General features: G+C 43.3%; 1 protein-coding gene across 1 annotated transcript in view; it reads left to right on the forward strand.

Annotated features, from left to right (window-relative positions):
- LOC126940470 (peptidyl-prolyl cis-trans isomerase NIMA-interacting 4-like) overlaps positions 1–16,143 on the forward strand; it is a 1,058,238-nt gene that overhangs the window by 48,659 nt on the left and 993,436 nt on the right. The gene's annotated exons all lie outside the window — the stretch shown is intronic.

A 16,143-nucleotide genomic window follows, 5' to 3' on the forward strand; every position in this document is an offset into this window, starting at 1 on the left:
CAAATACCTTCTATGCTCTCCCGTGGAAGGCCCCAGCTGGATGGAGAAAGTGGGACAGAGCTTTGCCTGCTCAGTTATTTTCTTTCCTTTTCACTTTCCATCGCTGGCCATGGTTTCACTCAGTTTGAGTTCATCTTGGTGTGGATTTTTACATTTCCACCTGGGCTGAGCTGGCTCCAGTTCTGAATTCTCTGAATCCAAAATGAAATCCTACTTAGCAGGGACAGCCCTTACCCAAAAATCATGTGTTGCTCAGGGTAAAATCTAGTCCCCCGAGATAGGGTGGACACACCAGGGCGTTGGCAGGAGCTCGCAGATCCCCCGATAAGCCGGGCTCTGAGCAGGCATCTGAGCGTCCTGGAGGAGCCTCACCCTGCGGTAATGGGACCTCGCAGCCGTTACCGGATAGCAGCCCATTGTGGAGGCAGGAGGAGGATTCAGATATCCGGACCACGACTTTTTGCACAAAAGCATCAGTGAGCTGAAGGGTGGTCACATTTGTGGGGTAGACCCTTTCTTTAGCCTGAGCACGTTTTTAACTTCGACTAGTTAAGATCAGACAAACTATTTTTTCAAGGGGGTTGTATGAATCTATTAGAATTCCAGAGATGTTCTCTGCAGCATTTTTCTCGGGCAGGTGCTAAACATTGTTATTTTTGTTCATTCTTCTATGCAGTCTGTTTCTCTCCTAGACTACAGTCAGAGAGTAGAAGCCTGCACCAGTCTCTAGGTCAGGCATTTTTTTAAGCTATGAGCTAAGAGAAACTATGAGCCCCCAGAAATTGTACGTAAAGCATTACTGAATGAATGTATTAGCATGGTTTATTTTTGCTGTTTGCTCTGTGTGTGGGGTGTGTGTGTGTTTTAAGAGAATGAAAAGATTCATGGCTTTTTCCAGATATTCAGAGGTCTGTGATGCAAATAAAAACATTTTTAAATGTTTCTATCCTGCATCAGAACAATAACTATACTTTATATGACTGTAAAATATCATTATAAATGTTCTCCTGTTGAGGGCATCCTCTGCCTGTGGCATTCTTCTAAGCACTGGAGTGGCACAGCCCCTCACATGTGGAGCATTTCAGCTTTACAGTTGCAGGATGCTTTAGCGGTGATAATGCAGTCCCACACATATTAACTTATTGAATATTTGTAGCTTCCTTGGCAGAGAAGCATTATTCCCATTACCATCTTTAGTAGTCATCAATTCACAGATGAAGAAGGGGTGCCCTGGAGAGATTATGAGACTTGTCTGTGGTCTCAATCAGGCGACTGCAGAACCATTCCCCAGACCCAACTGTCCGGCTTCCAACCTATTATGCTGGTCCCAATGCCCCCTCACTGCAATGAACTCATAAAGTCACCGAGTTCCCAGGTATCCAGGGGTAATCTCTCTCCGACCCACTTCTCTACCTGGACTCATGCATAGTATCAAAGCACCCGGGATGGATAAGTGCTGACTGAACTTCTTCTCAGAGGTATCCACAGGCTATGACTACACATTCTTTCTCAGTAGCTCGTGCCAGTGGGTTTATGATTACGCTTATTCTACATGGATTTAGAGAGTTTAAATCAATAAAGATGAAGTCTCCCTCCATATCCAGAATGCCACAAGCGACCTAACCTCTTGATCACAAAGGGAATAAAACTGTCTTCCTCTACATTCTCCTTTCTTCACTCCTACCTCTTGCTGGATTCTTCCCAAGGGTCAGACCCAGAAAGAAAATTGAGAGAAAATTCTACTGACATCAACCCTGCAGAACGTTTCGTGAACACGAAATGGACAGGACATTAAGCAGCAGCCATGGCCCAGCAGCTGACTCCCGTCAGTCACCTCTGATGCCAGTCCTGTCCTGAAGCCGCCTCCCTCCTGGGGCTCCTACTGAGTCAGGTGACGGGAAAGAATGCTTTCTCCCTACAAAATACTCGTCACCTCTGCTGGTGGAGGAAATTCATCCAGAATAGTGACTGCCTCTAACGTATCTTCCTTAGATTTTCTCATGGCCTTAGCTGTAAAAAATGAGTGTGAAATCACCTTGTGGCTTTTCAAAGTGTATTTTGTGTGTGTGTGTATGTGTGTGTGTATACGTGTGTGTGTGTGTGTTTTAAGTAGAGATAGGGTCTTGCTATGTTGCCCAGGCTAGTCTTGAACTCCTGGCCTCAGCAATCCTCCTGACTTGGCCTCCCAAAGTGCCTGGATTATAGGAGTGAGCAACCATACCTAGCCACAAAGTGTATCACAAGGAAACTACAAATGCCCATCAAACCCCAAATCAGGCCCCCCAGGCTTGACTCTTTTTATACATCGTGGAATGTGGACAAACATGTAAGCAGGGAGAGAGAAGAGCCTGCATCCTCTCTCCCAGCCTAGCCCCTCCACATCAGCCCCACTGCCTATGTGCTCCTCACTGGGCTCAGACCAGACTTCCTCTTCCTGATGGTGTCAGAACCTTGAGGCTTGGCCAGAGAATCTGCATAAAGTGGCTTGTGTAACAAAACTTGCTTTATTCCAGAATTTCTTAAATGTAAAGTACAGAACCCCAGCGTGACGGCTGAGCAGTCCAGAGGATTTGCTGTATAGCAGTGCTGGGCGGGGGCAGCTATAGGCAGCAGGTGTAGAAGAGCTGACTGAGCCTCTGCCTGCTCCTAGATGAGCCTGGTCTCGTGGTGTTGCTCATGACTGGAAGGGCAGGCCAGGGTAGCAAGACAGAATGAGAGTATGGGCCTTATTCAGAGTTCGAATCATAGCTCGACTACCTACCAGCTTAAGAAAGTTATTTAAAACCTCTGAATTCTGGATCTATCACCACCAAAACTAGATACCACCTTTTTCATAGAGCTGGTGTAATGATTAAATGAGATACTGTATCCTTTGACCTACATCTTCTCCTTCCTCCCCGCACCCCCACCCTGCCTCTGGTAAATACCATTTTATTCTCTATCGGTGTGTATTTGACTTTTTTTTAAGATACCACATACAGTGAGATCGTACAGAATATTTATTTCTGGGTCTGGCTTATTTCACTTATAATGTCCACCAGGTTCACCCGTGTTGTGGTGAGTGGCAGAATCTTCTTTTTTAAAGCTAAATAAGATTCCACTACAGATAGATGATTGATAGATTGATAGATAGATAGATAGATAGATAGATAGATAGATAGATAGATAGACAGACAGACAGACAGACAGACAGATAGATACACAGCTTCTTTATCTATTCATCCATCAGCGAACACTTTGGTTGTTTCCGTATCTTGGCTATTGTGAATAATGCTGCAATGTGCAGATATGTAGCATGAACAAGTCTAGGACTCTAACGTACAACATGAGGAGTACATCGAATAATAATGTGTTGTATTTGAGATTTCTGCCAAAAGAATAGGTTTTAGGTGTTCTTGTCAAAAAAGGAGGGAGATGGATAACCCGGTGGGATGACAGATACGTTAAGTTGCTTCACTGTAGTACCCATATCACTTTGTATATCAAAAGATCATGTCATCTACCTTAAATATATACAATTAAAAAACAATGAAAATAAATGAGATAATAGAGAACACTTAATAGGCATATTTGCTCAATCATAGTAATTTTTACTTATAGGAATATGAAAATATAATTTCTACTTCACAGTTCCCAGCATATAGTTGCCAAGCTATTATTCCAGGCAAATATTTGGAATCCAATTATAATTCAAAGGGCCTTTCATTCTGCAATATTTGTAGAGATCACAGGCTCAAATGGACCTTAATAACAATCAGCTAGAAACTGCTAGTTTCACCCGCTATTCTGAATAGTGCTAAGTTTCCCTAAGATGTTCATTGGTTCCCCCTATCGTGAACAGTACACCTGCTTACAGGGCATTTGACCAGGCACCCTGTCCCTTTCTGGCATGGATTCAGGTGAGCACCTCATCATTTTCCTCCCTATAGTTGGGGACGTTGCCTCGTATCATGGTGTAACCGGGGATAGTCTCTGGCACACACCTCTCAAGATCATGGCTCCTTTAATCCCACTAGCCTGCAACTGTACTTCATCTAGAGTTCCGAGTCAAAGGAAACAATCAATACCTTGGTCCCTAATGCACATCTAGAAATCCCCTCAACCACTCCCCTGACAGGAAGGTGACTCTGAGTCAGCCCTTCCCAGAGGCAGGGAGGTGGGGGTGGGGGGAACGAAGGAAGAGTGCAGAAGAAGAAGGGGACGCTGAGAAAAGGAAGAGATCAAATAAATGTGTTGAATATTGAATGAAGGGTAAGATTACAAAGTTCGACAACGTGTATCCCATGTCACGAAGTCCATTTGCACAGTGTATTGGAACATTTAGCTTTCTGGTTGCACTATGAATTCTGAGGAAAGAATTTTCCCTGGAGACCAGCTTCCCTGGCTCAGACAGCGAAGCCCTGTCTGTGCTTTAGATCTTTGACAGATGAAGCACAGTTCTCCAGGGAAAGAGCAGCTCCAAAGCCCTCCACATATGAAGACCAAAAGCAGAATAACACATTGCTACACCATCCCCTCTTCATTTAACGTGTTTGGAAACCTCTAAAAAAAAAAAAAAAAAAAAAGTACCTGTAAGCCATTAGATCCTCTGAGGTTTACAAGACTGAAAATGTCCTGGTGCCTGAGTACACAAAGGGCTGGTGGTGGAACTATATCCTCCTTTAGAACGCATGGCCCTAATTTGGGAGGATCGTGTACATTGCTGCCTGTCAGGCAGAATGGGCACATCTGACAGTGGGGGGTAGAGTAACCCCGCTAAGCCAAGCTTGGAGATGAGTAATGAGAGGCTGGATTGGAGAAAGTTGGAAGGGAAGGGCAAAGGTGGCAGCAGGCAGTTAAAGGAGGGTCTTAAAGGCCAGTTCAACAACTTTGGATTCAATTCTACAAGGTGCCTGTTATCAGACTTCTGGGAGCCATAAAACATTTCCTTCAATTTAGAAAAAGTGCCCTCTCCAGGTGAAGGCTAGCTAAGCAGTCCCCACTGGCTCCCTTGGCAGGTGCCCTGGTACAGTGTACAATCCACACAACAGTATATGGCGACCCTGGCTGGTTAAAAACTTAGAACAGAAGATGATGTGGCAAATGGAATTGTGAGAAAATTCCATTTAGGAAACTTAAGTAGGAGCTCCATATGATTCAAGAAAGGCTAATGATTTGTTTATCTATTACTATGTACAAACCATCCCAAGACTTTCCTGGCTTGAAACAACGATCATTATATTTGCTTACAAATCTGCAGTTTAGCTGGGCTTCTGTTGGGTGTGCCAGTGGCACTTGTGTGACTGCAATCAGTAGTGGGTTGTCTGGGTCTAGGCGCAAATGGGGAGCCTCTTCCTCTCCACATGGTCTCTCCAGTGAAGTGGCTGGAATACTTTAAATGGCTACTCAGGGCATCCAATAGTTCAAAGGTGGACACGGCCAAGCCTTCAGGCTGAAACTGGGAACTAGCGCCCTAGTTTTCCTACCCAATTCTATTGATTTAGTCAAATCACAGGACTAGCTCAGATTAAGGGGAGGGGACTACACAAGGGTGTGAGAATGGCTCATTGGGGCCACAGGTATAGTAGACTGCCACAGTTCCTTAGGAAGCTAAGATGGCCATCCAGGTGGAAGTGGGGAGGACTTCATTGGAGAGCAGCCACTGAACAGATTTGTCTAAGAATAAGCTCCAAATTATTTGTAGTTGACTTTGAGAATACCATATATCCTAGTCAGTTTATTTTTCTAAATGTATTCAGCAAAGATTAATAGCAAAATAGATTATAGTACCCAAAATCGAGTTTCATAAATCATTGTAGGAATAGGTCTCATTTTCTGAAAATGTAAAAGGAAAGTGAATAATTATGAGTGGATTATATAATACTTTGGAAAGACAAATTCAGGGACTCAGCCTTATCCTCAATCATTTTAAAGTGATATACTGCAGCATTTTATTGGAACTTGTAGAAAAAAGATATAGTCTTCTCATGAATGCTTATGCTTCTTTATCAAACATTTACATGACAATCAACAGAAAAATTGAGTGTGATTTTCCAAACCCAAGGTAGAAGGCTGAGACTGACGGTACTTTTGGGGTTGAAATAAATGAAATATCTGCTGTCCGGTATTTTTTTCACCTCCTGCACCTACCTCCTACCTACCTCTCTTCCCAGACCTTCCTCTCTCCTCCTATTTTTTTTCTTTTTTCTCTAATTTAAGGGTATTATATTAGAATATCAGTTTGGCTTCCATAACTCAGATAAGAATATACATATTTATTTTTCTCTTGTGTAACAGTGCAGAGGAAGCTAATCCAGGGGAGATGTCTCTGCTCCACGTGAACACTCAGGGACCCAGGCTCCTTCCATGTCATTGCTTCCTCACTCCCTACGTATGTTGCTCTTGCCTACATGGTCAAAAGTGGCTCAGAAGGAAGTATCCTTGTTTCAGCCAACAGAAAAATGGGAAAGAAAAGACTTTGCACATTCCTTTCACTTGTAATCACCTCCCATTGACCAGAATCTACTCACAAGGTACCCAGAGCTGCATGGGGAGCTAAGACATATGGTCTTTTGTGGGATGATCTTGTGTCCAGTTCCAACTTCTGTTGCTATAGCAGCTCTGGGGTTGAGGGGAGGCAACCAGCAATCTCTGATAGATCGTTCAGTTTCATTTGTGGAGTTAAGAAACAGAAGGGAAAGAAGATGAAGAAGACATTTTCTTCATCTGGACCTCGAGTAGTGACATCGAGGGAAAAACAACTTTTTAACTTTTCACAAGATCAAAGTCTTCCTATTTATCCCCTGACAGGGAACTGGTCTGGCTGCCTCCTCCACAACAGTCCTCCAGAAGACACCCGGAGAGGGGCACGGAAGGCCTCCTACCTCACTTCCTCACGTCTTCACCTTCTCAATCGATGGAGGGACCCTGATTGCTTTGTGGGGCTCCAAGTGTTGGGCCACCAGGCATTTGCTGATGGATTAGCCTTAGTGAGTCTTCCCTAGAATCAGGTGTGAGCAACACTGGGGCAGAGAGTGAAGCTGCCCGGATGGGGGCATTCAAGGTGGTGATTTTTTACACAGGCAGCCTTGGCTATCTGCTTTCATCGATGAGAAATGGTGACTCTTCTTCAGGCAGCAGCAAGAACTCAAAACATATTTAGGTGAAACAATCCCTGCACATAGAGTGACCATATATCCAGTTTGTCTACTACTTGTCTATGGCATAATTAGGAATAGCACCCCAAAGAGATGATCTTGTAACCTAGGGTGCTAGTGACACAGCCAGCCTGGCCTTATTTGTGTACTTGGGCATACAGTATGCCCAGGGGTATAGTATGCCCAAGCATACAGCATGCCCAGGTGTACGGCATGCCCAAGGGTACAGTATGCCCAGGTGTACAGTGTGCCCAGGCACATGGCATGCCCTGGTTATGGTGTGCCCAGGTGTACGGCATGCCTAGGTGTACAGTATCCCCAGGTGTATGGCAGGCCCAGATGTATGGCATGTCCAGGCATATGATAGGCCCAGGTGTATGAAATGCCCATGTGTATGGAACGACTAGGTGTATGGCATGCCCTGTAGCTGCAAGCATGGAGTGAGCTGCAGATCCTCAAGTCATCAAGAGGAAGCGAGAGGTCTCAGAACTGGGTCAATAGCACCGGGGTACACTGGGAAAGGAGTGTTTGTTCGGAATTTAGTAACCTTCACTAAACCTGGTGAATTCACAGGTGACATCAGTGGGTGCGAAATGCTCAAAAAGAGTCCTCATTTGTCTGATGAGCTTGTCTCTAGCAGAGCCAGAAAAGCATTGAATGCTTTCCTGCTGCCATGGTGTATAGAGTGAGATGGGAAATCACCAAGAGGTGGAAGCAACCCAAATGCCCATCAACAGATGCATAGATAACCAAATGCGGTCTATGCATGCCATGGAATAGCATCCAGCCTTAAAAGGGAAGGAAATTCTGACACACCCTACAACATGGATGAGCCTTGAAGAAATGATGCGAAGTGAAATAAGACAGACACGAAAAGAGAAATACTGTATGATTCCACTTATATGAGGTGCCCAAAGTAATGAAATTCATGGAGACAGAAAGAATGGTGGTTGCCAAGGGCTGAGGGGAGGGGAAAGTGGGAAGTTAGTGTTTGATGTGGAGAGAGTTTCAGTTTGGGAAGATGAAAAGAGTTCTGGAGGCGGATGGTGGTGACTGCACCGTGTGACTGTACTTAATGCCACGGAATTGTACACTTAAAAATGGCTAAAATGATAAATTTAAAAACAAATAGATTCCCAAGGCCCTCTAGAGGAACTCCCAACTCTAGGAGATTGGAGAAGCTGGGAATTTTTCCTTTAAAAAAAAAAAAAAAAGTATCTCAGAGGATTATTACCATCAAGGAAGTTTAGGAAAGTATTGAAGTCCACGCTGATTTATAGGCACTCAATAAATGGTCGCTCAATAATAGTTGCCATTGTTATGAATAATGTAAATGGTTTCGTCCGTAGAGGTTCCACTTGAGAATTACAGTAGTAATCATGGTTAATATTTGCAAGCACTGACTACATAAGCTGGGCTTTTACATGTGTCATCTCACTTAATCCTATAACTTGACCTGTCAGGTATGATTACTGTCCCCACCACAAAGATGGGGACATTTAGAAGCGGACATTTTTAAGTAACGTGCCCAGCATCCTATATCTATTGTGTGATAGAGCCGAGGTGTGAACGCAGAAGCTGTGTCACTGGAAACGGGTATCCTTGCCGCATTATGAGAAGCTCCACCAGGGCAGGAATTGTGGGTGCTCTTGCTCCCTGCTGTATCCACATTGCCTTTCTAGATATGTAGTAGGAGCTTTATAAACATGTGTTAAATGAGATTCAACCTTTTTGTGGTCATAGAAAATGGTTATCTGAATATTTGTCAAAGGAGAAACGCCTTGAGACTGTTTTCACCACTTCCCAGCTTCTTTCATTTGTCTCTAACTTCAGAGGTCCTGAAAAGGCACCAGATGTGGAGTTAGAAGACCTGCGTTCTATTATCGGATCTGGCAATTATTGCTGTGTGACTTTGGCAAAGCCTTTGGTTTCTTCTTCAGTAAAATGCCCGTCATAGGCGAAGTGGCTCACACCTGTAATCCCAGCACTTTGGGAGGCTGAGGCAGGCACATCACTTGAGGTCAGGAGTTCAAGACCAGCCTGACCAACATGGTGAAACCCTGTCTCTACTAAAAATACAAAAATTAGCCAGGCGTGGTGACACAGGCCTGTAATCCCAGCTACTCTAGAGGCTGAGGCAGGAGAATCTCTTGAACCTAGGAGGCAGAGGTTGCAGTGAGCTGAGATTGCACCACTGCACTGCAGTCTGAGCGACCGAGCAAGACTCCATCTCAATAAACAAATAAATGCCCATCATAATAAACCCTGCCCTCTTCTGCCCCCTGTTGGTTGGGTTTTAAGGATTCTCGAGCCACACAAGCTATAGTGGTTGGTAGCTGAGCCCAGGGTTGAGAGCGGGATGGAGTTGCCCTCCTGCACTCAGAAGGGCCGGGAGCTGTCCTGAGGAACACTGTGAAGGATTCACCAAGCAGATCAGGGCCCAGAGACCTAGAACAGTGCCACGGGAAGTGTGGAATGATTCCAAACTGCATACCTCACTGGCGACCAAAGACATTTAAATTAAAATAAAACAACATTTAATACTGGTTAGACCAGACTTTGAGAAAAATGATACCGGGGTTGCAAGGGTGGGGAAAGTTTCAGGGGAAAGTTAATATGCTGCTAGTGAAGTGACAGCATCTATTGGAATAACTTTTGTTTGGGGTATTTTGGAAATACATATCAAAATCCTTAAAATTGTGCATTCACTTTGATTTGGCTATTCCAATTTTAGTAATCTGGCCTGAAAAAAAATTTCTTTTTTTTTTTTTTTTTTTTTGAGGCAGAGTCTCACTCTGTTGCCCAGGCTGGAGTGCAGTGGTGCAGTCTCGGCTCACTGCAGCCTCCACCTTCTGGGTTCAAGCAATTCTCCTGCCTCAGGCTCCCGAGTAGATGGATTACATGCATGTGCCACCACGCCAGGCTAATTTTTTGTATTTTTAGTAGAGACTGGGTTTCACTATGTTGGCCAGGCTAGTCTCAAACTCCTGACCTCGTGAGCCACCTGCTTCGGCCTCGCAAAGTGCTGGAATTACAGGCCTGAACCACCACATCTGGCCTCATAAATTTTCTACAACTGAGAATTAGCTAAATAAATTACACTCATATAATGGAACACATCATTTACTAAAAATGATGTCTTGGAGCAATAATTAATAATGTAAAAAGATATTCACAATGTAATAAGTGGAAAAAGTTCAATGTAAAACAGTATATACAATACATTCCCTTTTATGTGTCTGTATAATAAATATTTCATGTATTGTTTTTAAGTAGACAAATGTGTTGTTTTGAAGTCATGTAGAAAAAGAATATTTAAATACACAAATTTCAGTATATTAAGAGAAAAAGGAAAGTTGAAAAATATATAAATAGTAATTACAGTATAATGTAAATGCTGAAAATATTATTTACATGTATAAAGAATATATATCAGAAATATATATGACCAGAATATATGATTAGAAAATAAAACATTGGGCTGGGCACAGAGGCTCATGCCTGTAATCCCAGCACTTTGGGAGGCCGAGGCAGGTGGATCACTTGAGGTCAGGAGTTTGAGACCACCCTGGCCAACATGGTGAAACCCAGTCTCTACCAAAAATACAAAAACTAGCCAGGCATCATGGTGCACACCTGCAATCCCAGCTACTCAGGAGGCTGAAGCAGGAGAATTGCTTGAACCCAGGAGGCAGAGGTTGCAGTGAACCAAGATTGTGCCACTGCACTCCAGCCTGGGCAACAGAGCAAGAACTGTTCCAAAAAGAAAAAGAAAAATAAAAAAAGAAAAGAAAAAGAAAAGAAAGCATGTATAAGCTTAAAAAAATTTTTTTAAACCATCATTTTGTTATAAAGTGCTAGCTCAGCTGTTTTGTGCTTGAATTCCTGCCCACTACAAGTTGGTTTGACTGATACACCAAGCTAGAGCCTTATCAATTCCCCTGAAATAACCTGTGACCAGTCTAAAAATTGGATAGTAAATCCTTAGGGCCTTGTGGATCTCTATTCTGATCATTTCTTTTCTTCAGTTCTGTTCTTGTTTCTGATTATCATGTTAGAAACAATTTTTAAAACACCCACCCACTGTTATTCTATCCTCACCAATCTTGTGGTGATCAGTTCACCGTCATCTAAAGTCAAACTAAGAGGCGGGGGCAGTGCATGCTGAAAACAATGGCGGAGAAAGGAGATGTTCTGATAGCATTAGAAAGATGGATTGATACTTGTGGTCTGTTTTGCCCACTGCTGTATCTCCCTAGCTTATCTGTTTTCTTTGATCTTCTCCAGAGAGCAAGCTAAGCCAAAGCCACACGTGGTGAATGATTAACCAGTGTACAAGGCAATCTGGAAACAGTTCCTCCCCTCCCCCAGGGACCCCAGCACTGCACATTGTTCTCACTCTTGTTATAGGTCAGTCAGGATGGGCTACTTTTGCTATGACAACAAATAACTCCAAACTCTTATTGGCTTGTTACACAGATTTCTTTCCCAATCATATTGCATATCTATCGCAGGTCAGCTGGGGGCTCTGCTTATCCTCTTGGGACTAAGGCTGACCCAAGCTTCATCTCACCAGATTGATCATGGCAGGGGGAAGATAGCATGGTGAATCATGGATCATTCCTAAACCTTCCAAATGTAAATTACACATATCACTTCTGCCCACACTTTGTGGACCAAAGCAAGTCATATGTTCTCTTCGAATTTCAAAGTAGGTGGGGAAGTACAATCTTAGCATGTGCCTGGAGGAGAGCCAGAATATTTGTGAACAGCCCTAAAAATGCCCGCCATCATCACGGTTTGTGTATTCAAACCATTTCCCCCTTTCAGTTCAATGTCAGCTCACATTGGGGAGGAATAAAGTCTTCTACACAGTTAAATCTGCCCCTATCACCTAACCCAATTCCTGACACACCGCAAGTACTATTTATTGAGTGCATGAAGGAATAATGTGTCCCACATAATTGAAACTGCCTTTGCAAAATTATAACTGAGAAAATTATGACAGTGAAAGATATCAGACTTAACTGACCCCATCTTGCTTCTAACCTCTAAACAGTCTTTGTTCATTCCTGGGCGTAGTCTCAACTAGCCTTGGGAAGGAATTTAGTTTATAGTTTAAAGCTAAACTGTCCCTGTAAAACAAATGAAAAGCTACCAGCCACCAAGTTAGAACAAGAGGGGATGGAATTCTAAATATTACCAGCCATTATTCTGGAGGTTATAAGATTTGCAACTTCCCAACTTACTCTTGAAGGTGACATCACTATTGTGAACCTAGGATCTGCCTTTTGAGATGTCTTTTCCAGTTTTTCATTTCTAACAACTGAATGGCCCCACCTGGACCTGCCAACCAGTTCTGTGGCCCCACCCAGGAACTGACTCAGCATAAGAGAATAGTTTTGACCTCCCTACAGTTTCATCCCTGGGCCAACCAATCAGCACTCCGGATTCACTGGCCTACCCACCAAATTATCCTTAAAAACCCTGATCCCCAAGTTTCTGGGGAGACTGATTTGAGTAATAATAAAACTCAGGTCTCCTGCACAGTCAGCTCTGTGTGAATTACTATTTCTCTATTACAATTCCCCTGTCTTGATAAATCAGCTCTGTCTAGGTTGCGGACAAGGTGAACCCATTGGGCGGTTACATAATGAGGAGGCAAATGTAGGAATTTAGGTGCTTTGAGGTTGTGCTATGTTGTTAGTTGTCAGCTTTGCATCACTTTCATCTCCTTCTCACTGGATCTTCCTTTCCTAGAATCTCCTGCCTTTTACAGGTTGAGTTCAATTTTCCAATGAGAGAAACTTGCCTGAGCTTGGGAAGAGAGTGGAGAGAGGCAATTCTCCGCAGGTCATGGGGGCCACAGCATACAGAAGGTTCACAGTGGCTTCTAGGCTTCTTGTCAAGCGCCAGGTTTGGTAGGAGTTTTTCCAGAGTTTCTTGAAAATTGAAAATTGCAGCAGTTTCCTGGCAAATGTTAGAGAACCACCCACTTAGGTGTTCAATCTGACCTTCCAGCTGTTTCCATGACCTTCCAGCTGGTTTCACTCCCCCAGCTCTTGTTCCTTCATATAAACCCTAATTCTTATATTAAACCTCGTTGTCCCCATAACACACAGAGTGGCTTTAATGCAGGGTCTTCCTTTATTTTTTCTGAGAGTTAAACGAAATTTTTTTCCTTTTGGTCACACTCCAAAGAAATTTGTTACATTTACTCTGTAGGCAAGCCCTCTATGTAAGGTTTCCTAGTGTGTTTCTTCTCAAGTCTTAACTGGAAAAAGGGCCTAAAGATTGTTTCAGAGCTCTAAAGGTGCAGTACCTGCTAGCAGCCTGCCTTGCTTCTCCATTCATTAACAGCCTCTCTGCTGGGCAAAGGTGCCAGTCTTATTTGTGACAAGTAAATTAGGAACAGGTATAGCTAGAGGTCGTAAATCTTTCAAGCTTTGCAGGAAGATTGGCAAACGTGTCTATCCTGACCTATAATTGCATTATCTTCCCACTAAATTCTCAGCTCCCTGGTTTGCCCCTTTTTCAGCAAAGCATGTTATTTTCTTCATCTTGGAAGGAACCTGAGTGAAACTGCTACTTCGCATCAAATATTGATGCCTGGTTCAATCGAGGTTTTTAGGGCATAGATTGTGCTTGTCGAGAATGTATATTTTATCCCTACACTTTTCAACTCCCTTCGAGTGGAAAATGGCTGGCCCTTTCAATGCTGTAACTCAAAAAGCTGATGGACAGAAGCCACACACCTCTCTAACAGTGCTGGGTGGATTAATCCATTACTGAAAGTGAATATTTAAAAAATTCAAGACTCAGCAGGATTCTCGGTGTTTGTGAAGAATCACTCAGTTCACTGTGTATGCCAGCACCAAGCTCCACCCCCCAGTGTCTGTGAATCAACATCTACAGCACCTAAGCTTATCTTTTTCATCAATCGGCAAATATTTGCTGGGAGCTACTCTGTGCTCATCACTGCCCTAGGCTCTGTGAGGGTTTTCCTCGGGCTGTTCCTTCTCCGTCTCCTTCATAGTTTTCTTTTCATCTATCAGGTCATTAAATAAACGCAATGACGACAGCTAACTGAGCTCTTAACATGGTGACTGTTTTCTTTCATTTGGCTGACCATGCAAGTCTTCTTATTTCCACTAGGGGGCAGCACGTCCGCAGGATCAGCCCTGGTCCTGCTCCGTGTGAACAGCAAAGCAAGGACCATCCAGGCCATTACAATAACGTGTGCACCTAGATGGAGAGGAAGCCTGTCAGAATTAGCGAATGTGTGCAAATTTTATGTGCCTGTGTACCTACGTGTGTGGCCGGGTGGATGTATATTCACATCTTAAAAGCTGTGGCAAAGGCATTGTCACTATTTTGTTCAACATGCATTGGGCACCTACCATATGCCAAAACTGGTGCCACTTGCCTTAGTTTTTGTCTTTAATATGAATTTATTTATAATTAGCATTTTATATGAAGAGCAGTGCCAGTGAAACGCATTGAGGTGTATTTGTTTTGACACTTAAGTAAAATAAGCATTTCCCTCTAATCTGTTGACTGCCATTTAATTGGCTTATAAAGCACCTTTTCTATTAAGAATAACATTTTTACATTAATTACATTCAGGCAAAACTCTATCTTTAATGAGCTGGGGATGAGAAAGAAATGCAGGAGGGCACATTCAAATTATTTCCTTGAAGTTAAAACATTCCAGAATTTACCTACAAATTTAAAAAGCATTACCTTCAGCTCCATTTGTTAAATTGTCCACATGCACCCAGGGTTCTGTGATGCTTTATTTGCATACAGTGATGTATTTACAAATGGAAGGTGCCAGGCAAAAAGAAGCCCCTCACCAGGTCCAAAATAAGAACTTCTGAGAGTGCTGCCTATGTTGTCCTGGGCTGGGAAGTGGCTACCCAGGTACTGAGGGCCAGGGATGAGGGGAGTGAATTACCAAGGGGGGTTCCTGCCCAAGACTGGGGGAGATGGTTGGCATTTCTTTTTGATGGACCAAGGCAAATGTCGCACCTCATTATTTCTGACAAATGAAGAACTCAATAGTGGTCAAGGGCCAGGTGTCTGAGGAATTTTAAAAGATGAGAGAAGGGCCTGGTGCGGTGGCTCACGCCTATAACCCCAGCACTCTGGGATGCCAAGGTGGGTGGATTCTTTGAGCCAAGGAGTTCAAGACTAGTCTGTGTGACATGACGAAACCCTTCTCTACAGAAGAGAAATACAAAAAGACAGCTGGGCAGGCGGCAGGCGCCTATAGTCCCAGCTACTTGGGAAGCTCAGGCAGGAGGATCACTTGAGCCAGGGAGAACAAGGCTAGAGTGAGCTGTGATAGCATCACTGCACTCCAGCCTGGGCCACAGAGCAAGACTGTGTCTTAAAAAAATAAAAATAAAAAATATGAGACAAGGGGGAAGAAATGGAAAGGGCCACAGAGAAATTGTAGCCACATCTTGAAGGAATAACAGCCAGCCTCAGTCTAGGAAATTTACTGACTCACTCAATCCTGGCGATAGCAACGGGGAGGTAGATATTAGTATGACCATCCCCATTTTTCAGAAGGGAAGTGGATTCACAGAAAGACTGTGTAACTTGTCCATAGCACACAGCTAGTAAGGGAGCTGGATCCGAATTCAGACAGGCAGCTCAGGGTCTCTTATTATCCTCTCTACTACCCTGCTTTTCTGTGTGTGAACCACAAGGAAGACTGGTTTATCAGTCAGTGAAACCTGACTCATGAAAACTTTATGAAAATAATTATGAGGCAAACACTGCGAAGTGTTACCTTCCATGAAATCCAGGTGGTGGGGGTCTTGGGTGTTTGATATATAACTTCCTCAAATTTTGAAATATGCTAATAATTTAAATAATTTATATGCTGATAAGACAATGTAATATAAAATTTACACTTTCAAAAAACTATACATATTGAAAACATTACACTAAGTGAAATAAGCCAGGCACAAAAGAACAAATGCTGTATTATTCCAGT

This window comes from Macaca thibetana, chromosome 17 (assembly GCF_024542745.1).
Source record: "Macaca thibetana thibetana isolate TM-01 chromosome 17, ASM2454274v1, whole genome shotgun sequence".
Classification (NCBI taxonomy): domain Eukaryota; kingdom Metazoa; phylum Chordata; class Mammalia; order Primates; family Cercopithecidae; genus Macaca; species Macaca thibetana.